The 27,820-nt window shown below is 38.0% G+C and overlaps 1 long non-coding RNA gene across 3 annotated transcripts in view; it reads right to left on the bottom strand.

The window, feature by feature from the left end:
* Positions 1 to 27,820, bottom strand: part of LOC114013098 (uncharacterized) — a 192,407-nt gene that overhangs the window by 47,776 nt on the left and 116,811 nt on the right. Inside the window, exon 4 of one of the 3 annotated variants that reach the window (XR_008747628.1) lies at positions 16,214 to 16,303. The exons of the other annotated variants lie outside the window; for them this stretch is intronic. This is a non-coding gene — a long non-coding RNA (uncharacterized LOC114013098). Of the gene's footprint in view, positions 1 to 16,213; positions 16,304 to 27,820 lie in introns of those variants that run through there. 3 annotated transcript variants of the gene reach the window in all.

Raw genomic sequence — 27,820 nt, 5'->3', positions numbered from 1 at the left:
ACAGCTTTAGGACCAGGAGTGTCTTAGTGGTTTTTTGGTATATACCCGACAACTGGCTCCCAGCTTTAACATCAACAACTGTGATCCAGAGTATGTTTTGTTAAATACATCTAGCACTGTTGAGAAGCAGTCATATAAAGAATGGCAAACTTATAAAGATAAAACAAATCCCAGTGCTGACAAGCATTTAATTGTGTCCCAGTGATCTTTTCCTGTCTCTACGAGCAGTGCATGCAAGGAGACATCACTTGCTTGTGGGTCCCATCATAACCCTCTTAAACCCACAACACCAGCTCACCTTCAAACAATAACAATTTTAGACACACACACACTCACACTCTAAATAGTAACTTTAAAAATTGTAATAGATAACTGTGGTTGAACAGGAATCCCAAAATCTTAATCTCAAACTCCAGCTATTACATGACAACTCTCTTCAAGATTCAAATAAATAATACTTTGCACACACACACACACACACCCCTTTCCTTCTCTGTCATCTTTAATTCTTGTCTTAAACTTGATCCAGGGATGAACACAGACTGTGAACCTGTATTCTAGATTCAAGTGTTTCTAAGATAATCTGGGTATTTTTCATTTTGCAAATTCTAATCTGAACTGAACATTTTCCATCCCTAACAGAAGTATGGGAAGTGTCATATATTTATACATATGTATAAATCAGGTATATATGTGTGTGCGTGTGTGTGTGTCTTGCCACGAGGATGTATTACAAGCAATTAAACCCTTGATAATAAATGGTTCATCAGTCCGCAGGTGATGTACTATAAGTGATTGCTCCTGTAGGTAGTAATCATCTGGTGCAATTGCTAGAATTATAAATTCCCTCTGGGCTGATTGGATTTTATCAACAAGAAGCAGTGAAGTAAAAAAGGGTTTGAGGGCGAAGTTTTTTATAGTCTAATATCTAATATTAGAAATTTGCCGATTGGAAATGAGTGCCTTTCCCTTAAAGACATACCCTCACGATGACTGAACAGCTGTCAGAAAAATGTAACCATTTTCAGAACAACCTTTGGAACCAGAGTATATTCTAAGGGGAAGATGAAATTAAATTTTTTTTTCCCACCCCCACAAAAATATATGCAACTCTCATACATACTCAAACTGTTTTCCCATGGGCAGAGAAACATTCCAGAAATCTGTATAAAGACTGAAATAACATGATCATATTTAAATTAAAGCACAAGAGCTAGTTACCATTATCATTTGGACAATCCATCAGACAATTTATGGATTATATTGATAGCAAACTGAGGAATTTCTATGTATATTGAATTTAGACCACTGATGAGAATAGAACAGTATGTTTAAATTTTTGTTAAAAACCTACTTATTAAGTATACCATCCTTTTTTCTTTTTTTTCATGTCACAAAATTAGTTTTCTTTAATCAAATATCAAAGCAGTAAATACAGCTGTGACATATACTACCCATCAAAAATAAGTCCAATCCACAAAATCAAAAAGCTCTCTAAAATAGTTCAACGCTTATTTCCACATCACATGGGTTCTTCTCAAGTTTTTGAAAAAGCATTATTTCTTGCTAACCTCTAATTTTTTGTTACTAATGCTGTTACTTTCCAGAATAGATTTAATGGAAAAAGGATACCTCAAAGAATATAAGCATTCAGTATTAATTTCAAATTTATGATTAATAGCAGCACTTAAGAGTCTTTTCTTATTTTTCTCATGAAAATTCTGTTGAGCACAAGGTGTGCACCAGACATTTCAGCTTTGCTTGGGGAACAGGATTATATCCCAAATTGAAAAAGTGAAGCAGAAGACTAATGATTTATTTTGCATTTTATGACTGTGCATCAAAATCCTACCATGGTTATTGAATGCCATTACTTTCAAAAGTTATACCAAGCCAAATGCAGCCCAGTTGCTTACAGGAGCTCTTCCAGCTGGAAAAAAACATTGAGATACCATAGCATCCAGTCCACATGGGGGGGGGGGGGGGGGGGGGGGGGTGCTCAGCAGGGAAGAGAAAGTAATAGTTTCAGAGTGAAAACCATTTTATGAGGAAATACAGCAGTAATGTGCTGAAGTATAGATACAGCTAAATATTAAACTATCCCAGATTAAACAACTTAATTTTGTTGGAAAAAAATCAGTTTGTATTGAAGGAGAGAGATGCAGAATGACTGTGGTTACTGTGTTTTACCTTCTTGACTGTTAGTATAGCTAGGTACTTGATTCCTGTATAAATGAACCAGCGTAGCAGAGCAACACTAAAACTATTTATTTTCCCACACAAGCCTGTTCCATATCGTCATGCCTATTCACTCTTACTGCCAGAAACCCCCACTCCCTATCATGCCAGCTAATAAACTGGGAAAGATTTTGCACTAAATCTGCCTAGTGTCACACCAGCTGAGACTCACACAGGGCTCCAGATCTCCCCTGTTCACAAAGTATTTAAGCACATGCTTTATTGTTGGCTGTGTAAGAAGATAGAGGAGGAGGAGGATGTGTGTACTTGGCAAGCAGGTCACTAAATTGTGCCGTACAGCCTTGCTGCATTTCCAGGCACTGGCATTTCCTTCCAATTTGGACAACAAAGACTACTGTAGAAGCCTTGCTCCCCTGCTGGATTTCATTCTGTATGCTACTACCTGCATGCAAAATTAATGCCTAATAATTACAAATTAAAAAATAGTTCCCTCTCAATGTATATGAGTCTTTAATACTTTGCACTCTTCTACTACAACAAACGCTTCCTTCTCTTTCTTTTCTTTTTTTTTTTCCTCCCTTTTGTTATAGTCTAAATGAAACTTCAAGATGTTTGGGATGCTTTTTGCTTAGAACATGCTCAATACACAACTAGATGCTTTAGCATAACAAACAGCAACAAAAAGAACTTGACTTATATAAGAAAACTATAAAATGAGACCTTTGAAAACACAACAGAGGCATCAATGAATGGTTGAAGGGTCATCCCTGTTAATTTGATTATTCTGACACTGAAAAGCTACTTGCAGTGTAAAGTAGCAATTAGAGTGTACTTAAATTAGACAAGAGCAAATTTATAGCAATAACCCAATAATCTAAGAGCTGGTTTAACCAAAATTTCCAACCATTGACCTGCCTGCTTTGCAGAAGCATTGGAAAAGAGGGTGATGGCTGTTTTGACATAAGCAGAAAACTTACTGTGAAAGAAAGCTATGCAGCTGTCTTAAAACTCGTTAATTTGGAGGTATGACGTGCTTCTGCCTCCAGTATATAGAATTACAAGTATCCAAGAAAAAAACACGGAATAGTTACTATTATAAACAGAAACCCTACTATTTTAGAAGGAACTTTTGCAGTATGATTGGTTCTCTTGAGTAAAGCCATTTATTAGCATTATGGCCAGGTATTGCAAGCCAAATTAAGGAACTGAGGGAGGAGAAACCCTTACCTTTTAAAGAGGATTCTCCAAAGCTTGCATTGTTAAGTTAGCAACCTGAAGTGTGTATCATGAGTGGTTCTCCTGGGTTTCTGTGGAAATAACCAGACACTGCACATAAAATTTTCAATGCCACAGGGACCCTGCAGTTCTCTGTAAAAATAGTGTGCGGGTTTCACATCACTTTGGGTGCACTTGAAACATGTGAGGCATAAGAATAAAGATTGAAGGAAGACCAAGAAACAAATCAGAGAGCAGCCAGAACCTGTCACTGTATTTCTTCTTTAAGCACAAATGGAAGTTACAGTTAGTTTTTCAGTGAACCTTTACCAGATTTCTAATTTTCCCATCTAATATTAGATATAATTTTAAGAATCCAGAAGATAAAACAGACAGGGATATAAAAGGGGGAAAAAAAAAAAAAAAAGAGAAGGAGGAATCCACATAGACCATTGCCTGTCTGACTTGGGATAGGGAGAAGACACTGGGAACTTTGTTCTTTCAACCTTCAGCAAAAACATTGCTCCTGGAACACATTTTGTCTTTAGGTATCTTGATATTTGCTCCGTAACGTGAAGCATGGATCTAAGGTGATTCATGCAGGATTGTTTATTCTAAAGTTCTGCTGCAAACACACATCCATCTGCAAGACACTGAGACCTTTCAAAGCCATCAGGGTACCAGTGAGGCAAAGGGCGCCTACCGCCCACTGCAAGACTAGCTGAGTGCAAGGCTGCTGCAATTGTTTCAGGTTACACCAAGTCCTGTTAGTTTAGTGATTTAGGCTTTATTTCCACTAAGTACCATTGCTTCACATGGAATCGTAAAATCATTCAAACATTGGAAGGCTGTTATTAGGTCCCCTTCCCTGATGTAAACAAGCCCAGTTCCCTGAGCATCACCTCACAGGGAACTCCAGCTCCGTTACCATCTTGGGCTCTACTGGGCTCGCTCATCTTTATCCACATCTTCCTTGTACTGAGGACCCACAGCCAGATGCAGTTGGGAAGGGGGCTGTGTTCACAAATTAGATCAATACCATTAACTCCACAGGTCTTCGAACTCATGGGGCTTGCGTTTATGGAACAAGCATGCCACAGTGACTAGCGCATAGTCCATCAGGCCACAGATATCATATGTTAAAACCAGAGAATTCTATAAGTATAATTCATCACATCCTATTACGCAGACTACAACCAGATTTGTAATACACAGCCATTTGCCCAGAAAGAGGTGTAGCAGTAGGTCATGACAGGAACTAGGAAAAAAACAAACAAACAAACAAAAAACAAAACAAAAAAAACAACAATGAAAAAAAGGCAACAGAAATGTCTTCCAGCTTGATACCCACTGCTTATTTTAACATGCCGGTGTAAAAATGTTTAATCCAAATAATTAGCATAAATAAGTCTTTTACACTGACAAACTTCCTTAGTGATCATTTTACATGTGACATTTCTATACCATCAAGCAGATGAGCTGGGCCTTTTTTATTCTTTTGTTTTAATGGAAGCTAGGAATCCAGCACTCATATGATATCTTACATCGATCTTGTCACATCACACTATTCACAGCAGCATTTCTATCTGAAATATTAATGTACTTTTCCGTCTTTGATTGTTATTGGGTAATCCTTAAAAGCATTCCCCTGGATTTTATTTGGAAGTGACAATATTTAATACTTTGTTTCTGTTCTTTATTTTCCTTTCTTTTTGATTGTCACAAACTATCAGGTAGTTCAGAGTGCTTTCAGGGCTCCAAAGGGCACCTGAATTTCTGGGTCTAGCATTTACAAGCTTCTGCATAATTGATTTCTACTACAGCTGAAAAAACCACCACTTTGATCCCAGACCAACCTTCCCATTTGGAAATCAACTGTGGAAGAACCACCAACACCTAGTTACAACATTTTCAATTTTAAAAATCTGAAAGCATCCAATGCAAAATGTTTTTTTAAATGAAAAAAAAATTATCATTTCTAAGGGAAAAGACAGCCTGTTCTCTACCTACACAATGGAACAGACATGACTGCACAGGAGGGAAGGCTAACCTCTCCTTATCGCTAGGCAGGCACCAGGCTGCTCTGCTGAATGCCAGCACCTTTGCCTCTGCTGACTTCTGTGACCATCCAAGATCATTCTTCTTTCCCTTATGTATGTGCTTAACGTAATGTTCACACCAGTGCATGATGCACAGCAATGGTTTTAATACTTTTTGGAGACATTCAGATTAGGTTGATTTACACCGTCTGTATTAAAAATTATACCGGTTTCTACAGAATTTCCCTTTGAACAACATGCTCAATTGTGTCCTGTAAGATGTTAATTAACATGGCTAGGTACTATGGTGCTAAATTATTTCTAAGTATTTTGAATTCAGGATATTTACTTTCTCTGGCGATAAGCAGCATGAGCTGTATCCAGCAAAACCTCAAACTGTTGTTTGAAGTGGCATCGTTTTTAAAACCACTTCAGCAGCATTGCAGAATTAGGACACTTTTAAGGGAGTGGGAGGAGAGATCCCATATGAAAGAGAAAATATTCTCACTCTCTCCAAAACTCAAGCATGAGTGAAATGAAAAGAAAAAAAACCCCACAAATATTTAAATTAACTTTTTGAAATTTATAATGTATTGGAAGAGCAGACTTAAAAGCTAGCTCTAACTGATGGTTGCTGACATTACCTTTTTGGATTTGTAATAGCTTTTGAAAATTCAAGCTACGAAAGATCAGAAAGGAAAAACAACAAAGTACATCAAGAAGATGGGTCAATTAAAAAAACACTAGAGCTTTATGGAATTAGTGAAGGCAGCCATACACTGTTCCCTTTTTGGAAGCACTCCAATTCTTTAAATCAGATTAGGGTCAGTCCTAATTGTTTCAAGCACAAAGATGTGTGGTATTTATTTGCTGGGTGCCTTCTTCTCTGACTGATTAGCTTTATGAAGATTAGCTGCCAGTAATTTCTGAAATGGCTAATGTAAGGTAATCAGCTCACAGTGTGCTGCAGTTTGCACTGCCCGGGAGAAGAGTTTACTCATCTCAACCGACAGAAGGATTATAGATGACATTACAGAAAAAGAAGCAGAAAGTTAGCAGAGTTCCTCCAAAAAAGTTCCTGCAAAACTTGATTCCGCTTTTTTCTAAATATACTTTATATATAGAATATGAAGAAGATCAGTACGGCCTGAACTATGATAGAAAATACTTTAAAAAACAGCACAAAGTGCTTCCAGAAGTGTTTCCTTAAAAATATTGTGGCGCCTTTCACTTTTTTTGTTCTCTGTGGTATTATGTTTAATCTTTTTATGAAGTTCATAGAGAAAGAACAGTGATGCATCCAATAGGAAAACTGCACTCACAAGGAGATCTTACAGTATGATTTATAAAAGTTTCTTCTCAAAGCTATCTCCAGAAAAAACAGCCTGGAGACAGAAATATGCTAACTAGGGCATTCGACAGAGATTCTCATCATAAAGCCATAATAAAGACAAGTGGAAGAAATTCTGATTTTCCGCAGAACTACGTGATATCCTCATTCCCAGTTTCAGAAGATAAGGGGGAAGGTAAACAGGAGTTGTGTGGGAAATTCAAGACTTTTCCTTTGACAATTGCAAAGACCAGCTCCTTCAGAAAGGTCCGGCTGCCACCTACGATAATAGGAGCAATGAAAATCCCCTATAAATTCCTCAAGGTAGATGACTGCTGGAGAAGTTAAAGAAGCTAAGCAGCTATGATAAAAATCAACTAAGCATTCTCAACCCAATAATGATGTTTTTTATGTTAAATATGCTGTTAATAATATGTTTTCCATTCTGTTTCTCTATGCTTTTTCTATTATTTAAACCAAAAGATTTTTTATAAGTCTCCCAAGTGAAGCTGAGGGTTCAGGTACCTTTAGAACTGGGATTCTTACGGTGTTGTGCATACCACGACAACTCAAGTTACATGAAAGCTTGTATGGCGCTCGTTCACTGGGAATGGATAATATAGGTATTTGCATCAAAGCGATGTTTTCCATTAACTAAGTTCACCCTGTCATTCAGCAAGACAATGACTGATACACGAACGCTAGCAAGTGCACAGGAGGCTCTGCCAAGCATTTTGTGCTGATGTGCCTTCCAACTAGTTTGTGATTTACTGCAGTAAGTCAGAATCTCTGACTTTAAAGGATCTGTGAATTACTGAATTAAAATAGTTAAGTAACTACCATCTTCAGCCAATTCATATCCAATTTGCTTTACTCCTGGAGCTACCTGTAGTCAGCGTTCAGCAAACATTTGTAAGAATAGCTTACAGCAGTGGCCTGTTTAAATGCAGGAAATTAAATATATTCACCACTTGTTAAGAGGCATGAAATTTTAGTTACAGTTCTCATTGTTTCATCATGTCCTGGTCATCATATTAAACACCATTAAAAGTCTTGTAATATATTTTTTAGAGAATTTTTTTCCCCTAAATTTAATCTCAATCTCTATTTTATTACGCACAAAACTTTTGGTTCTTACATAAAACTCATCACGCAATATGTGTCAACAGGCAGTGACTCAGTTAATGGGTAGGTGGGAATGTGTGACAGGTAAAATTTGTTAATGGAAAACTTAATGAGAGTATCAAACAAAATAACTATTAGCATTAGGAAGGCCTGAAATATTTTTAAATGATTACCAAAAAAATAAGCAACATATTTAAATGTGAGATGACGAGTGAAAAAGAGTATTAAAAGTTACTTCACCATAGAAACATATGATGTCATTGATACACAAGAATATTGTGGTTGCCTTAAGCTATACCCAGCTACAAGTCTTCGGGCTGCTATAAATAAGGTCTGTTAAAGTTCTTGGATTGGAAGATAAAATGAACAGAGTTTTTAATCTCAGGAGAAACCATGGTTAAACATTATAATTACTGAGACCAGCTATTTTAATACTGTGTTAATTTTAATGACCTTATTCATCAAAAGACTTATGAAAAGGATGACTAAACCCTAAATGGAAAGAGTAAAATGTATTCTTAAACAACAAAAGATTTCAGGGGTTCATGGCTCATGTTTAAAACTCAACACACAAAGTAATCTGACTCATACCTGTCTTCTCCGTAATGTTAGAAATCTAGGGAGATACTAAAAATTGTTAAGCAATGTTAGGGCGAGCGAAGGATTTAATTAAACTAAATCGTAATCCTTTTAAGGAATTTCAAAGCTGGATCCGTGGCACTATACAGAGTAATTTGATTGGTTTCCTTTACTAGCTCTCTTCCCTTTTTTGCATTGTAATATCACTACATTAAACATTAATCACTTCACATAGCCACATGCCAAATTCTTGTCAAGAATCTCATTATCTCATGTCTCAAATATTGCAGTATCTTCTCCTCCAGCCTACTCATATCCACTCAGGTTACTACTGCAAAAACAGGTTGCTTACTAGTAATGATCACAAGTGCCCATAATGGCTAGGAACAGAAGAAAAAAGCATTTCTTTTTATTGTGACTATATCGTCCCTCTTGGAAGATTAGAGGATGTCATCCCATATCTGCCATTTGCAGTCTACATGCTTGACAAAGGCAAGCTAATGCTTTATCATCCGTAAGAATGCAAGGAAGCGTACAGTACATCTGACCACAGGCTGACCACCAATTTCAGAGCTTCCTGACAAAGAAGATGATGGCAGATATTATCACCAAGTGCTTGACAGCTGAATGTACACAAATTTTTATGTCTGCAGAGGGAGGTGGGATTTTCCCAAGCAGAAAAGGCAAGTGTGACTACTGGTCAGAGGGATGAGTGCCTATTAAAAAAACCATAAATCAAAATTTGTAGCTTTCAGAGAAGTCACTTTTCTGCAGCTACGACTTTTAAGAGAAAGGAGAGAAAGCAAAAGAACAAAATACTATCAAGGAAATGAAAAAGTACTGAAGAGACGGACTAAGTGCTTGAAGCATCAGTGCTGACCTATAATACAATGGAAAGAGAACAAAATTGCGGACTGCAGGAAAAAACCACAACTTTCTCCGTCTTTTCCATTAGTTTTCTTTTTTAGATTCTGCAGGTTTTAAGGTCATTCACAGCCTCTTATCAGGATCATTCTATACTGACAGATCAAGCAAACATGAATGCTCACCTCCAAATCTCACTGATTATATTTTCAAACAAATTACTTTTTGTTTCCCTGAAGTTATCTTCACACTTAGAAAAATCTCTTTATGAACACCTGCAGTCATGATACTCCAAACTGCTCCTTCTCATGGTACTTAAAAAATAACTTGGAAATAGTTACGCTTCTTACAGCTGGAAAAAACTCGTGCCTATAAAAATGAGTGTTACTGATGATGTCTCCATGGGATTTTGAAGGTAGAGGTAAACAACCTCTACCTATAGTGTGTGACGGGCGATGAGCTCTAGTCAGAAGGACGATAGGTACGTTATACCAAGGGGCTGAAAATCTCAGCAGGACTCTTTAGTTTGATCTTACACTAGCACACATGGCCTCTGGGCTGGGGCTGGCAAGCAGACAGCTGGGGTCTGTCTGGAAAAGACCACAGGTACACAACTCTCACTCTTCAAGTTTAGCCAGATCAAGCAGAAATAGTTACATTGAAAACATACAGATAAGCACAAACCCTAAATTCTCCTCAGTTTTAATTTCTTGATTGAAATGGAAATATGCAAAATCAATATTTTATACCATTGATATATAAAATACTAGCTCCTGTCATTCCAATGCTGATCAAAAGGTTCTGTTCTGATTTATCCTAACCTTTTGGATTTCTTATTCACAATGCAGATGTTACAGGTCTGCACATCATCGACAAGGAATGTCCGTGCTGGTATTAATGGTATCTATATTTGTGGTCAAGAGAAGAATATCATTTGAAGAAAAGATCTTTTTCCTTTTTACCCTGGAGATGCCAAAAGCCACCATTACATTGAATACAAATACTACCATAGCTGTTGAAAAGATACCAACAAAAATATTTCTTCACATTCTTACAGTGCAGTAGAGTAGATGAATTTTCATTACTTTTCACGTTGATCTTCTCTGAAATTTAATTCCCTGTTCAAGCTCTACAAGCTACATCTACACTGCCACATGTAGATCTGTCGCTCCACTAGCCAGATCTACGGGAGAGCTTCTTGGCACCTTTCTGTGATGAGTCTAACACGAATGTTCTTCAGTTAAATGTTTGGTAACTGTGCATAAACATACTTTTCAAGTTGTGAGATAACAGAAACTAAAAGTCCCTGCAGAGCAGTGAGTCCAAATGCAGCCTCATGAAGGCACTTTCTGTCCCTGGAATCTGGGGGGAAGTTTTATGACCACTGGTGGAAATGTGGAATGATAGAGGTGAAAACACAACTGGAGAGCTCTCTCTTTTCCTGTAATTGTTGTAATGGATCATGAAATTAAAGTCATCAAGTAGGAAAGATCCTGTATGGATTTAAGAGATACTGCCTGTTCTGGCTAACTGTGTCAGCCTGGAGTAGCTGATTAGCATAATTAATCTAAACTTCTGATTACCCAAAGGAAGGAGATGTTCCTGGATGCACGGGTGAAATACAACGACTGAAAGAATATTTCAGAGTCCTGTTTGGTTGTCTCTTGCTTTCTTAAAGAAGGACTGAGGGGAATCAGGAGAGCATACTGCTTTAAACCCCGTTCTTTGCTGAGCATACAGTGTTGTAAGTTATTTTGACTCATTAATGACAAAAGAGCTGTGCTAGTAATCTGTATTTCAGTACTGTAGTATTATTACCAACTGTCTGTAGTACAACACTCTGTGCTTTCAAATCAAATATGGGTCCTTGTGGTGCTCAGAAACCACAGAAAAGTCCTAGCAGAAGCTTAGAGTTAAAAAAGCCAGGAAAGGAGAAGAGAGAGGTTAAAACACTGAGCTTTTGCCACCATAGCTGTCAGACAGAGAACTGCAGCTAGGAGTCTCCAAGTGTCTTATTAGAGTCTAGAAAAAATCTGACCCAAGAAGTCAGTCTTTTCTGTAAGTATACACCACAAGAGACCCTGCATTACATTCTTAAAAGAAAGTTTCCCTAATTTCACTAACTGGTTTATATTGTAGCTTTACATCTCGCTTCAGAGCTAACCTAATCTTACCCTAAGTAAAAGCAACCAAAGGCACAGACTCTAGGTATCTGGAAAAGACTCCTAACGACTCCCAAAAAAGGTGGATCCAGTAACTGTGATGATGCTCCAGTTGTGTTCTGTGAAGTCACTGAAAGAGTATTTTAGAAGTTCCAGATAAGGAGTTAATGGACACATTCAGGATTTTATATTGACGACCCGAGTTATGCATATGGTTGTCCTCCATTATAAATCAGGAAAGCTTCAGCAACAGCAACAGCTGAGAATCCAACTTAATCGTTTTACCATTTTCCACTATCTCAGGAAGAGAAAGACAGTTACAGAAATCATGACAATGTAAGATATGTTCTAATGATTACATATAAAACATTTCTTAGGAAACCATTATAATGAGTTTTAATTGATTGAAAGTTGCATTACCATAAACCTTCTGTTTCTTCTCAGTATGGACACTGATGATGAAACATTGCTTAGTGTCATTACCGCTCTTCATGTCTCATCAGCAGAGAATAATTACGGGATTTTCACTTAAAATTCACTGCTAGGACAATCCTTTGTTCTCTGTTGATACTGCCAGAAAATATGAGGCTCGTGAACTTCAAATTGGACTGAAATTGCAGTTGTGTTGCCATATAAGCCACCATGCAGTCAAGGCCAAGAAATCCCAACTCTATTAAGAGTCCAGATCACAGAGGAAAAGCCAGATTTGAGTGCTCTTCAAATAAAGAATCTTAGAATCATTTAGGTTGGAAAAGATCTTCGAGATCATCAAGTCCAACATTAATCCAGCACTGCCATGTCACTAAGCACCACATCTATGTGTTTTTTAAAACCCTCCAGGGATGGTGATTCCACCACCTCCCTGGGCAGCCTGTTCCAATGCTTGACCACCCTTTCAGTGAAGATGTTTTTCCTAATATCCAACCTAATCCTCCCCTGGCACAGCTTGAGGACGTTTCCTCTTGTCCTGTCACTTCTTATCTGGGAGAAGAGACCGACCCCCACCTGCCTACACCCTCCTGTCAGGCAGCTGTAGGAAGCGATCAGGTCCCCCCAAGTCTCCTCCTCTCCAGGCTGAACCCCCCCATTTCCCTCAGCCACTCCCCATCAGACCTGTGCCTCAGCCCCTTCCCCAGCTCCGTTGCCCATCTTTGGACACGCTCCAGCCCCTCTACGTCCCTCCTGAAGTGAGGGGCCCACAAGTGAACACAGGATTTGAGGCGCGGCCTCACCAGTGCCCAGTACAGGGGGGTCGATCAATTCCCTTGTCCCGCTGGCCACACTGGGAGAGAAGCCAGGATGCTGTTGGCCTTCTCGGCCACCTGGGCACACTGCTGGCTCACGTTCAGCCGGCTGCTGACCAGCACCCCAAGGTCCTTTTCCACCAGACAGCTTTCCAGCCGCTCTGCCCCAAGCCTATAGCGTTGCATGGGGCTGTTGTGACCTTTTGAAACACAAAATTTTGTCACTGGGGGTGATCTTTTAGATAATGAAAATGAGGTTTCATTCCACAGAAATGAACAACAAAGGAAAATCATAAATGAGACTCCAGGAGCAGATTTCCTATGGAGCAAGTTCTCACACCTCCAGTACAACTAGCTGGCATCACACATCCTGCCCTAACACGTTAAACAGCCTCACACAAATGTTTGCTGATGCCTCATCCTGTTCCTGTATAGTCTAGGCCATTGCCCCATTCTGGAGACAAGCTGCAAAGACATTTGGTCAAAATCTCAAATACAAGGATTTTGTCAAGACGCGCACAACAGCTGCACAGCCTGGCAGGTGAAAAAACCGCAATGACTGCAGCGATGCACCACTGACTGCCACAGAGCAGATGGGATATGAGACACTTCCTCAAACTGAAACCCAGCTGCTCTGAGCAGGGGGAAGGTACCAGCAGCACAAACATGAACATGTCACTCTGCACTAAAAACTGCCAGCATATTTGAGAAGTTCATTAGAATCTGGAAATGTTCTTCTCATACCAAGTTTCCTAAAACCTTTGCCACTTCCTGAGTGAATGAACAGGTTGATCTAAAATTTGGCAGAATCATAAAGAAACTTAAGTATACTGTAAAGTCTAATACCCAGGGGCTTGACAGGCACAGCTGTTTCATCAACATGTTAATTGCCAGCCCTCACTGTATCTGCTGTTACTCAGGATACTACTGACTTGTCTGTAAACCTTAACCCTATGGATAAATAATTGCCTTATAATAGCACTTTCTGATACTTTTGACCAGAAAAGAGGCTATCCTCTTTTCTAGTTGCACAGCTAGTTCCCTGCTCTAAGGAAGAAGGCACAGTTTGATCCCCCAGAGTTTCATTTGAGGGGAAGTCCTGCAACTGCTGCACCCTACAAAAGCAGCTCTATGGCAATCTGATCAGATCAAGGAATACAAGTGAAAAATAAATGAAACAAGTGGCATGAAATTTCTGAAAGGGCCTCCCCTTTACCTTAGGGAGACAAGGCATCATGTTGCTCAGGACATGGCTTGGAAAAGTATTCAGAGACAGCTGTCCTGCCTTTAAGCTGGAAGGTCTGCTTGCTTTCAAACACCTGCTTAACTCCTGGCATATAGTTTATTTAGTTATTCTGTGCAGGAAAGGATCTGCTTGACTTTCTGAGTATTATGATGAATGAAAGGGAGACATGTTCAGGAAGGAGAGGCTGGCTTGCATTGTCATGTGTTGCCAGGGACTGGTTTAGTTTTGGAAGGCTCACATCACTGTACCATTTTTCATGCTAAATGAAGCTGCTTTATTTCAGATGCTCAGAAGAGCTCAAATCAGAAGATATTTCTCTAGGCTAATGTACTGACCTTCACAGTATTAGCTTTCTAAAGTCAAGCACTAGCTACTTTCCTAGGGCTAAGATGAGTATGCCTTTAGGTTCATCCAGAGCTAGATGTCCAACAAACTCACTGCTGTCAGTCAAGCATGAGCCATACACAGTCCTTGGCTCCAGAGGAAATAGACTCTCCTACAATTCCCAAGAAAACCCAGGAGGCCAGATACCAAGTCACACAACTAGTCCTATTAACTGCAAGGAGGGCACTCCTTCTGGACTTCACTTCCACAAGCCAGGCACTATTTTCTTGGCCCCAGCTTGCCCCACAATGAGATTAGGTGTAGGAGAGATACAATCAGCACTGTTTTCTAAACATGTAGTTACTTTTCTCAATGTTTATTTTAAATTAAGACAGCTATTTATGACACATACACACTGGTGCTTTAACTGGTCCACAGAAAGATATGGTTGGAAAACAGGATCTGCTAAGATTAGGCAGCATTAGTAGAAGAACTATGCTGTTCATATGAATTTTACTTTAATTTTTCAGGGAACAGTTCACTTTTTTTTGTGCTAAGGAGACACCAGAATATTATAAGAAATACCACATTCCATGCCTGAGAAGCAATTCCATTTGCAAAAGCTAGAACACTTGGGCTAATTAGAGTGGTTCAGTTACTTTGATCAGTGATAAATGAATGCTTTGTATGAGATCCCGCTCTTAGTTAACTTCTTTTACTAAATTCCCTCACTAATGCTTTCCAACTTCACATGGGGGGAGGGTGAGAAAGGAAATTTTTTTAATCAACTTGCTGTAAACTTAAGAATAGTTATCAAAAAGTTCCTTTGGCTTTATAAGAATATATTATGATTTTGTCTTATTAACACCTTCTTTCATTTATATCACAATTTATTAAACCATTGCATGGTATATAGAACAGGAGAAGTACAACGCATCGCGTATTCTATGCCTCATTCCATGTTTATGATTTTCTCATTGCAGAGATGAGGGTAGGGATCATAGCTCTGTTGCAAGCATGATAAACTAATAATCACCTGTAGCAGTCAATACTCACACTCCAACTACATTTCACATATGAGTAATTCTATTAAGTTTAGCAGGATAATTTTGTACCTAAGGAAGCCTTCTCGCTCTAAGTTTTTAGACATTATTCCAGCTGTAAGTTTATAGGCATCTTCAGGATTCATATGCTCTGCATTTCAATGTGCTTGCTTACTCTGCCAAACCTTTTCCACTATTTGTACTGTCCAGTTATAAAACTCGAGTTTACAGGTGAAATGATTTTGGAAAGACTGAGGAATTCCATGGCAGAGAAAGAAGTAAATTAATTCAGCCTTACTCCAAAATTGCCTTGGATCATATTTACATAGTGACATCTTTTGTGATAACAAAAAAACAAGAAAATGCATGTGATTGGTTATTAACTTAGCAAAAAGATTAAAAACTGGAAGATTGATGAACATTCCTTTCTCCCATCTGTGTGCCTAACCAGTTGCGAGTCTATCAGAGCATCTTGGTTCACATTTCTGCCTTTCCCTTGTTTACATCAACCAATTCTCACTGAATACCAAGGAAAACACTGTCAACTGCAAAGATAAAGTAACACTACTTTCCTAATTAGAACTTGAGTTCTACGTAAAGCCAAAAAGATTCACTGAAACACCTAAAGCCTACAAAAATTCCCCAAGAGAGCTTTAAACAGCATGCCTGCTCCTTGGAGAACCCAGATTTGGCTTTTTTTCATTTATCCAATCCCTACTGGCAGAAGACGGATCTCCAGTATTTCTGAAAATTACATTCCCTTTATAGTTAAATGCCTCATAACAGTCTGAATCCTTCAGTCATATAATGACAGTGGGGCTTATGGTACACAAATGCTACTTACTGACAAAGGCAGACCCCTCCAACAGATCTTGCCACTCTCAGAAATGTTGTGACAGTCTCATTGGCAAATTTCAGGCCCCTGAACAATCACTGCAAGAAGAAAATTACATTCATCATAATTTAAATAATTTTTAAAATATACCAAGGTATTTTGTAATCGTTCAGAAAAAGTTTTTCTATCCGGAATTTTAAGCTTAGATACTTCTTGGACATATATAATAGCAGTAGTAGTTACACAGATGTGATGCTAATGTAATAGGTACCAGCACAATAGACAGCTAGATACAGGAGACAACTGATATGTAAAGAAAAAAATATAGTTAAAATGCATATATAAGACTTGCAATTTGTCATAGAGAGGTCACAAGCAGCAATTATCTTAGGCAGTTGCAAATAGGCTGAATTATAAGATGGGAAGGAGATCTAGCAGGGACCCAACTCCCACCTCCCAACAGATGGTTAAGTTCTGGTAGTAATTTTGATCCACTTTCATCACTATGTCTAGCAGGCTGCAGTTATTCAGATGCTATAAAATCTGCAATGTGTTTTTCCTCACACTTCTGCTTTCTTCACCGCGATGTCAGAGCCATGATGTTAGTGTCCCTCCCCCTTTCCTTCTAGCACTGAGATTCCTGTATTTTCTTAACCTGGCAGACAAAGGTGCAGGAAGGACCAGCTAGCTTTTTCCATTGGAGACGAAAGCTTAATTTCACTAAGACACATAACAAATGTTTCTGTACAGCTAAGCAGGGGGGCGACACAGCAAGGACGCAACAATTCAGAAAAAAATCACTGCTTTGTAACTAAATCAGTCACCAACACACCCAGCTATTGTTGTCACTGGATTTCATAAAGCAGCTTGCTGTAATTTTCATTGTCATGCCTTTAGAACCAATTAGTTTACCTTGTCTTCACTAGGCATAAATGTGTTTTCTGAGGTTAAGAACTACAGAATGACAATTGCAGACTGGTTGAGGTTACCAGGGACCTCTGGAAGCTCATCTAGTGCAACCCAGCTACTCAAGCAGGACTACCTAGGGCCAGCTCTCCAGGACCATGCCCAGACAGCTTTTGAATATCTCCAAGGAAGAAGACTGCACAACCTCCCTGGGCGACCTGTGCCAGTTCTTAGTCACCCTCACGGGGGGAACAAGTGGTTCCTGATGTTGGTGTTTAAAGGCACCTTCTAACCGAACCCATTTGAGGATTCTGTGATGTTCAGACAGAACCTCCTGTGTTTCAGCTCGTGCTCATTGTCTGTGGTCCCTCCAGATATTTAGATACATTGATAAGATACCCCCAAGGCTTCTTTTCTCTGGGCTGAATGGCCTCAGCTTTCTCAGCTTTTCCTCACAGGAGGGGTAGCCCAGCCCCTTCATCACCTTTGTAACACTTTGTTGGACTCTTTCCAGTAGTTCTATTTCTTTTACTGGGGAGCCAAGAATTGGACAAAGTGCTCCACATGCAGCCGAGGTCATGTAGCCCATCTAGATAGTCATCTAGATACAAAGCAAGTTCATAGCAAATAATATAAGAAAAACATGTGAATGTTAAGATTGAATCATTGTAGCTCATGGCGGGCATTCCTAAAGAACTGTGGAAGTATTGAGTGTCTACTGGCTCTGTCACACCATGTTTGGATTCACATTTCAGCTTCCCACACTCAACTGTCCAGTAGCAGCACCGCAGTATCTAACTCACACAAACACTATCTTTTCCACACTCTCAGACCTGCTTTCTTGCAACTTTCTGCATGATAACTTCTCACTAAGGACCACACTGTCCATTAGCCTGTGTTCACAGACCTTGCAGACTTTGAGCAGCAGTGATTTAATTAAAATTCACAATGTTCAGTATGGCTCATAACACTAGAGATTTCAAGTCCCAGGCACTTGCTGTTCAGCTGTAGTTAAACACACTTGACAGGCTGTAGCACAGCTGTAGTTTCTGGCAGTGTCCAGCAATGCAAGAAGCTGATGCTAAAGTCATTTTCTTCTGTTCTGTCAACCACACTAATCATCTCCTTCCAGTTGTGGTGCAGTGCCATAGGCTGCTTTTCAAAGCCTACTCTGGCACAACAGCAACAACACACCTCACGCAAAGCTCCAAGGAGCCTAGCTGCTCCTCTTCCCTCTGACTGCAGAAAAGCTGCAAGATGGACCAAGTAGGGAGCTCTGCATCAACTAAGATGATGCACACTCAGGTTGTGCCTAGAATACAGGAATGCTTATACACCAAAAAGAGTTTTTACTCCAGTTACAAGTAAAACATATGCATGACGTGGTACTAAATCCTTCAGGACACCTATCAAGTTATTGCATCTATGTATAATATCCACATACTACAAATATAAAGGAAAGCATATGTGCATATAAAGAGATATTTCTATTTAATGAACAACATTGAGTTCAGCAAAGCGTATTATACATAGGGTCTGTCACTGGGATTTGTTTGTAATCCATGACGGGTTACAGTCTTAAGCCTAAAACCCGAACGAATGCTGTCAGTTGCATGCATCATGCATATAAGAGTACCTTATATTGTGTTTATCTTCCTGCAGATTAACATTGTGATCATTTCAGAAAACTTCAAAGTATGAGAGAAAATTTCAAGTTTTAAGGACTATCATAAATAAGATCCTTGCTGTGTTAGATGTGCATTGCTATCTTTCACATAACATTTAGAACTCCATCCTTAAAGAGAAATGAAATTTGTAAAAATGTAAATGCACATACTTGAGACAAGAAAAACACTTTTGAATAAGATTTCTGAAACATATTTGTTGTTGTCTATGCACTCACTGATGCCATGTTAATCAGATGACTCAATAAATTTTATATAGGGTAACAAAAACTAGAAGTAATATCCTAAGACAACAAAGAATTATTCACCATGTAATTGTTACAGCTGATAGCGAACGCTTTCTTTCATGTTTTTTTCCTTATATAACAAGTTTCCTTCAACTTGGTCATAGCAACAACCAGAAAATATCCAGCAAAGTCATTAAGAAAAAGAATAAATGAAGAAGAAGGTGTATTTTAATGATAACCAACAAGTGCAGTGTAACATTTTTTGTTCACAAGACTCATTTACCAAGCGCAAATGTGTTCATTTCCTTCCTGCTCCATTTTTCAGTCTTGTAACATCAATGAGATGGAAAGCTGCAGAACCCACACTGAACTAAGGCACACCGATCACTTAAGACTAGTACCTTCCTCTCTGTGTCTCACTCATCACACTTTTCCCCCCCAATATAAAACAAATAACAAGGAAATTCTAAGTCTGAACTCTAGAGAACTGAATTAAAATGAGTGCATGAGTCAATTCTCAAGAACAAAAAAGAAATAGATATTGGTCTGCTTACACAGCCCATAATATTTTTGCCTTTCCCTGGAGACAGTATTGGAAGAGATCTTTTTATTAAGCACAGTACCCCTTTTTATTGCAGACAGCGATGTTATACTGTCCTTTATAAACTCATTGTGGGCAACCTTAAAATTCATTGGATTTTGTCTATACTTTTCCTGTCTGCTTATTCCAGAACAACACAACCATCACAGCAAGAACCATCTCATAATATTTTTTAAGACATATTTAGAATCAGTTCATTATAATTTGACTTTCTGTTATCTCTTAGCATAAATCCACCTTTTCACTCACTAGTATTTAATTCCTTGATATATTTCAAGAAAGCAATGCATTACATGCCATACTTTCATAGTTTCTTGTAAGGCTGGCTTTTCATTCACAATTAGCCTAGCAGTTTTTCCATGCAACTGTTGACCACAATAGTCTGGAGTATCCTAGATTGCGTCCACTAGCGTCTTTTATGAAGGCATTAATTTCTGCTGTAAACCCCCGCATGCAACAACAACTCAAATTGCATGCACATTTTTGCACTTTTATATCACACAGCAGCTAACAGTTTCCTTCTGATTAGCAAGAAGCTTTTGCACAGTGGTGGAGTTTTGACTCTTGATTGTAATTGCTGGGTCTCCAACTTCAGCAGATTTTCCTGATCTCACATGTTATATTCCTTTACTTTCATCCCACTGCCATCATTACAACCCTCGATACCATTCATTCTTTCCTGTTTAATATTCTACTACTTCTTCAAATTAAGGACATCTTCAAGTCTGAGTTATAAGCAAATTAATTAGCACATTTGTACTTGTTATACCAAGATCACAAGAAAAGTTTCCTGGGAGTACCAAATGCATCAGTTTGGTACTTTCTCCTTCACTGCAAACCACCTTTATAAATTGTGTACTAGCTTCCACTGACCTTTGAATTTTTGCATAAAGATCTACACAGATCATTTGTTCTGCATCCAAATTAATAATTTTCTATTTGGCATTATGTTTCTGAAATCCAGGTTGATTAAATTCTTTCTCAGTTATTTTCTAAAAATTAATACCTTAAGATCATCTGATTTATCACTGGTAAAGGAACAGCCTGTCATATTCCACTTACCATTAACATCGTTATTTATTTACTCTTATTGTTAAAAAATGTTCTGAAGACATATTTTATGGAGAGTAGAGCCAAGATCTCACAATAACTGGTTCACTTTCCTCCACTCCTGAATTCTTCACACCTTTAGCTTTTGTAACACAAAATCCACCCTTTTTAATTTCAGTTTAATATAAGCAGATTTTAACAAGTGATTTCCTGGTCTATTGTATTTTCTACAGTAATTCTATAATATCCTCATTAACAACTAAAAGCATAGCTAAAATAGATTCTCACAGATTCAGCAATTACTTTGTGAAGAAATACATCACCTATTACACTCCAGAATATCTAGACATGACTATTGATAACAAAATTTGCTCTTCAATCTACACTTGGGACACCAGTTTTCCATAAAGGGCACAAATCCCAGTAGTATAAATCAATTTTTGATTTGTCACCCCATCACATTATAATGTACTAAAAATACAAAAGGATTAAAGCTATTAAAATGTCATGTCTCTGAAAAGAAAATGATGAAAAATACAGAAGGAAATGTCCCAGAATAATAGTCTAGGAACAATGATTTTTCGGTCGTGGCCTATTCTCACCATGAGTGAGCAAAATACAATAGTCTGTATCACTAGCTGTGTCAGGCTGTGTAATAGGATGAGAGTTTCATATTAGCTTTGTAAATCCTGCTATCATGAGCACAGATTCTGGTTATGAACACAGGTGTTTTGGTTTTTAATCCTAGCCTTCAGAGGGCATGTATTTGTTTCACCATATCTACTACCCGAGGATGGGAGAGAGAGACTGAAGAAATGCACACCTTTTTATTCTAGCCATGGAATTATAAACTCTGCCAGGCAGCCAATACATTCAAGTACTGGGCACCATCACTCAACACACTGAACTCATTAGCCCCTCCTTTCATGCATAGTTTCCCTTCAGTTCCTTGAACGGCACAGGACAGTCGCAATGGTGGTACAGAGAACAGCATAATCCAGCTGCACGAGGTGATGTAAAGCCTAGAGAATTTAACCAAACTATTCCATCGCTAAATATGGGTTTGTCACTTACATGATTGCAGGGAATAAATCTGATAAACGCATATGACACTAAAGAACGAATGTTGTTTTCAAACAAAACTGTCCCTAAAATCCACTTTGGTTTTTTCTTGAAGAATTTAGATGTTTTTAGATATATGAACAAAGAAGAATATACAAACAATGAAAGGAACAGGTAATGAGGTTGCCCATCATGGGAGTTGGGGGCTTTTCTACAGAACAGCTGTTTTTCCATGCAACATCATTTACGGCATTCAGCTGTATTTCATTAGGTATGTTCTTAGCTATTTAGAACAGTTTACTTATCTTTAGGAAACCATTCTATTTCTGCTGAGGAAATAAAATTATTCTAAGATTGAAGTCACTACAGATATTGTATAAATGCTGTCAGAATGCTGTTGACACACCTCTGTTTCCCAGAGATTTTACAAATTAATTTTAAATGACAGAGGAACTGTACAAATTATGTGCTATTCTAACATCAGCTGTCCCACTATGTTTTCCACATGTTACATGCTTAGAGGGCTAAGAAGGCTAGAAACAATTTAACTAACTAGACCTACATAATTAATGAGTACTCTTTGGCCATTTTTGCTCTTCCTTGCAACTCTATTTTTCTGAAAACTCTCTAAATTACATTTTGTTTCCATGAATATATGGAGAATCTCACATTCAATAAAGCAGCTAATTATGGCATCTCCAAATGTTAGGATTTGTGGTAAAAATAACACAAAATTTCAAAAGCAAAGAAACAGCATGAAGACCAGTCCCTCCAGATGTAATCCTAACACATAGGTGCTCAAATGCAGTGGCACAACAAGGAAACAATTTGCAACGTTCCTAAAATGCATATATGAGAATAAAAATCTCATTATATTACAATTGTTTATTTTTTTAAGTTAAAGGCAGAACTGTAGTGACTAATAACTGAATATTTATTCTCAACCTTTTAACTATTCTTTTCCTGGTGTGAGAAAACAAGGTCTTTTTTCAAGCACAGAAACTCCATTTCAGAAACCTGAATTGTTAAGCAGCTAACTCTCACGAACTACTAGTCTAAGTACATCTCTATGATACAAAAGGAAAAGACAAATAGGGCTTCTAATTGAGACCTTTGGGTTAAACACCTACTCCCCATATTCATGGGGAAATACAATGTAAAAGAGAAATCAAGAATTTTCATTTACAGAAACTTGTCTTCGAAAGATTTTTTTACTTTTTGGAAATAGCAAATTACTCAACAATTCTTTGCAACTACAGTGAGATATATCTTTCCAAGAGATTTCTTTTCTATTTAGGTACTTAGTTTTATGAAGTATCCTGAAACATTCTCTCGAGTCCATTCAGAGATAAACTGAACTTCCCCAGTTGTGGCTCAGTGGCTTATGGGAATACTGATATTAAAGGTTTACAATTTCAGATGTAAATATTGATGTCCCAAGACAGCTGTCAATGTTTGCAAAAGTTTTAGAAAGTGATAATTTGTGTGATACCTAAAAAAGTATCATCAGTCTTTAAAATCCACTCTTCTCCAGGCTTAGTGATAGGCATTTGGCTGAATAAATTCTGATTTCTAAAAGGCTTTAACATAGCTGAGCAGACTCTTTCCTTCAAGTTCTCCAAAAGAAACTTCATAAAAATTTGTGGGGAAAAAGACTGGACAGGAAAGATTCACAAGGAAATGACTATACAGAAATTAGGGCACTGTTTTAGAATAAACTCAGTCTGGGATCTCAGCAGTGGCTTTTGAAGCATGAGGAGACTTCTTCAGACTTTGCTGGAAGTACACAGCTGCTGGCTGCAGAAAGCCTGTGAATCCATCCATGATTGCTGTTATTTTTTAAAGCACTATACACATCTTTTGAAAAAACAAGTCCTAAATACTTGAATTTAAGGATAGAGAATTATGATTAAAGTTAAGCTTTACCAATTCACTGTACATTGTTCTTCAATGAGCACAATGACCCGCTTCAAGTTTCTGCTCTTGGATTTTTGTGGGTTTGTTCTTCCTCTTAAGTAATCTCAAGATTACATGGAGAACTTCTGGCCGCACACAAGAAAGCGTCACGGTTTTGTCTGCTAAAGAGATTACGAGCAATAATACAATTACCACTGTACAATTTCAGCAGAAGGACTTACAGCACCATTTGGCTCACTCTCCTATGTGCTTTGCACTCTGTTCAGTGCCAGAAAGGGTATAGGGAAAACCAAGTCCTGAACAGGATAAGAAATGACAGAAGACAGACAATGAATCAAAGCAATCAAAAGTATTTATGAATTAGAACACAAACACAAAGGCCTTCTGGATTTGAACTGGAATTTCCTATACTATAAAGCAATGGCATTCACAAAAGCCATATTGGTTTTTTTAGAGCATAATAAATCTCTTCCTCTGCCCTTTTGAAACTTGTAGTTTTGATCAAAGTACATGACCTGTAACATTAGATGAGAAAGCAAATTCATCTCGTCCCAGGGAAATTATGGAGAGCTGACTCAAAATCCCAGACGCAACTCTGCATACAGTTTTCCCTCTGGAGAGATTAAGAGATATAAGCAGATACGACAAATAGTAATCACTCTGTTCAACATGCTACCAGAAGATGTTAAGATACCAAGATAACACAGATTTAAGAGCCATGAATAGAATACAGTTTGTTCCTGCAAATTACTGACCTGTTATCAAGTAGCACTTGAGAGACTGGAAACGAGGTACAGCAAAAAACTAAACAGGGCAGCAACATGTAGTTTTAAAGGCTCAGTATCTAATGTTCCCACTAGATTGTACTAGGAATCTGATCTACTCTCTAGAATAACACCGTATCTTGTAAAAGGGCAGGCAAACAGCATGTGAATGTCACAATTTTTATCAACCTCCAGCATTTAAACTCATTTAGGATCATTTATAGGCTTTATATTTGCCCTGCTTTCAGCAGCACAGTCCAAAATGCACTCTTTCAGTTGCTATACTGCAAAATCACAAAAATAAAAGTAACAGAAAAGTACATTGACAGAAAGATTGGAATGTTTCACGGCTGTAGGGCAGGTATATATCTTTTTTACAATAACACCACTAAATATAGTCTCTCCTGCCTTCTGAACGTTAATGAAAAAAAGCCACTTGTAGTTCCAGAGACCCTTAAAAAAATTGGGTTTAAAACATGTCTCCTGCAATAACACTGCCAAAATATACCACAAAAGTTTAACTTTTGGCATCAGAGAACTTCTTACATATGTTCTTTTGCATCCATCACCAGGAACCCATTTATACTTCTCAACAGATCAGTTTCAAGACTTGCTACACTATATACTCTGAGCTGCTGTCATTAAAATCAACTGCTGCAATGAAAAACACAATTAGCAAATGTCAGATGTCTGGAAATATAAAAAAAAAAAGGCATTTCCTACAATAAGAATGGGAGTAAAGATTTATTTGTACTGTAGGGATCAAATTCCTTAGACAGTGCTCTTCAAGCAAGGAACTGTTACATTTTTTCCTGCATAAATGAAAGCATGTCACTGGACCAGGAATGTAGGGATTAATCAGTGAGATGCAACTTTTTAAAAATCATCAAAAAGTCTAATTAACAGCCATAGGGTATGTGCAGTACTTCAACCATATAGTGGGAAAGAAGAACCAAAGAGGGCAAGGATGGGCGTAGAGCAGGGAAATACCCATATTTCTTCATAGCGAAGGTGGACTCTTCAGGAGAAAAGAACAAGATCCTTTCCTGCCACAATCACTCTCTTCTCCAAAGCCTTGAGACTTTCCAAACTGAAACATAAAATTACTGCTGCTGTGGAGTGGGATTTAGTCAGAACATCTCCTCAAGTTTCCCAGTTTCCCTTGGAAGGAAACAGAGTGTGCAGGTGGGGATGGAGTCACTCTGTACTCCAGTGTTACGCCCTGCTGAGATAGTCAGGGACAAGCAGCGAGGTGTATTTCACAGGGCAGCCAGGATATGTCCCCTGGAACCAGGGCAGCCAGAATTAACAGCACCTGGCAGGACCTTTCTCCATGCATGTGTGACCGGTTTCTTCGGCTGAGTTGTCTTTTTTGTATCCAGCTAAGGAACAAAACAGCTCCCACCTGGCAAGGCGGTCTCATCCTCTGCCTACATTTGCTTCTCTGCAGTGTTACAGCCAAGACAGAACCTCGGAAGCTGCCACACGTGAAGCAGAGCCTGCACAGCTAGAGACCCTTACCAACACCACTCTTGACTCCTGACGCCTCATCAGACCTACCCTCTTTTGCATAAAAGGAGGAGCTAAACTGCCTCTTCTGCTCCAGGAAGAACATTCAGTATGGACGGAGCATCACTCAACTAATTAATACTGAGAATATTCCTGAAAACCCCTTGTTCTTTCTGTGGCATTTAGATCTCCAGCCAGAGAACTCCACTAGACCAGCTCCCACTACATGGCTGTGAACAACTACTGGCAGCATTTGGACCACCCATTCAATTTCATTATTAAGTACAGTGTCTTACAGAAATACCATTTGTTCAATTTAGACTCAAAATCTACCATATTAAAAAGCTTCAGTAATCTCTTGAATAGCTATTTATTCCAGATGGAACTTCACTCAAGCAATGATTTTTTTTTATTCCAGACTAATCTAACAATTTTTTTTAAAAGTAATAACAAAACTTACAAATAAATATTTGCAAGACTTCATTTGAACGAAATTTAAAAAATTTACTTTGGGGTTTTGCAATCCAGTTTACTGACTTGAAACAAAAACTTTCATAAGTGACAATACATAAACTTGAAGAGTGCATGGAGCAGTAGTAAATAGGGTTTCTACTTGAAGTATTTGAGAGGCTATCTTAAAATCTCTTAAGATTACCAAGGTTTATGCATAAGAAAATATACAATATGATTTAGGAATTAATCACACAACACTAATCAAATGAAATTTCTCCCTACTGCCTATGACCGTATGGAGATCATCAAAATAGAAAGCAGATTTATCTAGTGCAGAGGTTTTGTGCTAAGGTTAGGTCCGAGGTGATTTTTTTTCATAATAAGTTAAAACAGTAGATATTAAGTACAGTGGCAATGATCCATTCTTAGACTAAAATAGATCTTAATCCACAATTTCTCAAGCTTTCTTCAACAAAAAAATAAATCAAATAAAAACAAAGCAGCAGCAGCAGCTTAGAATCCATTGAAGCATAATTCACATGCAGGAAAAAAAGAAAGATTCACATTGCCAACAGCAAGACTTGAAAGTCTGCAGCCCTGTGCTATTTCTGTTTGTATGACTACGCTTTTCTCTGGCAGATTGGCTTTTCACATTTCACCTGGTCTGAAATTCAGCTACAAAACGAGGACATTAAAATCAAAGGGGAAAACTGGTGGAAAGGATGAGCTCCTTGGAGAGAGGAACAGACCTTTGGCACCGTCCTATTCCAGGGACTTAAATATGATTTTCGTAAGGGAAACTGTTATGATATAGTGAATTCCATGGATGTGAACAGCAAGTTCCTGTAGAAGCAGCTATAGTTATTCAAGATTCATTCTTCAAAATAGTTTTAACAAAAATTGTCCATTTTCCAAAAAATACCTTCATCAAAACAGAAAGTTTCCAGATCTCAACTCCTTAATTTTTCTGCCTTACTTTTTCCTCTCTCTCCAGCTGTTTGGTTTTGGATTTTTTTTTTAGAAGAGAGGATATTATTCTTCATTTTTACCTTTTTTATTTTTACTCTGCTTTTTAAGTCATCTTCAAGCTTGTGTAATCTTTAGAGCTCTAAAATGAAAAAAAAAAAACCAAAAAAACCAACAATCCACAAAACAAAACCCTAACAAAATCCCAAAACCCAACAGGTGTGTTTGTGTTGCTTATTCATCAATCTCAGTATAGAAAACCTGTCAAAGAACTGAAGAAAGGAACATAGTACATTCCATTATATTGCACTCACTTCAAAAATGGGATGAAACAGAGAAGAGAAAAATGGAAAAGATAAAAGTTCCTTCCAAAAAATTTATGTTCTAATATTCCTGTATCTCAATATTGATTTAAATACCAAAAATATTTCTTTTAAATTCCTATCAATATTTGGAGGGGAAAAAACAACCAGCC

This window comes from Falco peregrinus, chromosome 5 (assembly GCF_023634155.1).
Source record: "Falco peregrinus isolate bFalPer1 chromosome 5, bFalPer1.pri, whole genome shotgun sequence".
Classification (NCBI taxonomy): domain Eukaryota; kingdom Metazoa; phylum Chordata; class Aves; order Falconiformes; family Falconidae; genus Falco; species Falco peregrinus.
The sequence above is the reverse complement of the archived record's forward strand: the minus strand, read 5'-3'. Positions and strand labels throughout refer to the sequence as shown.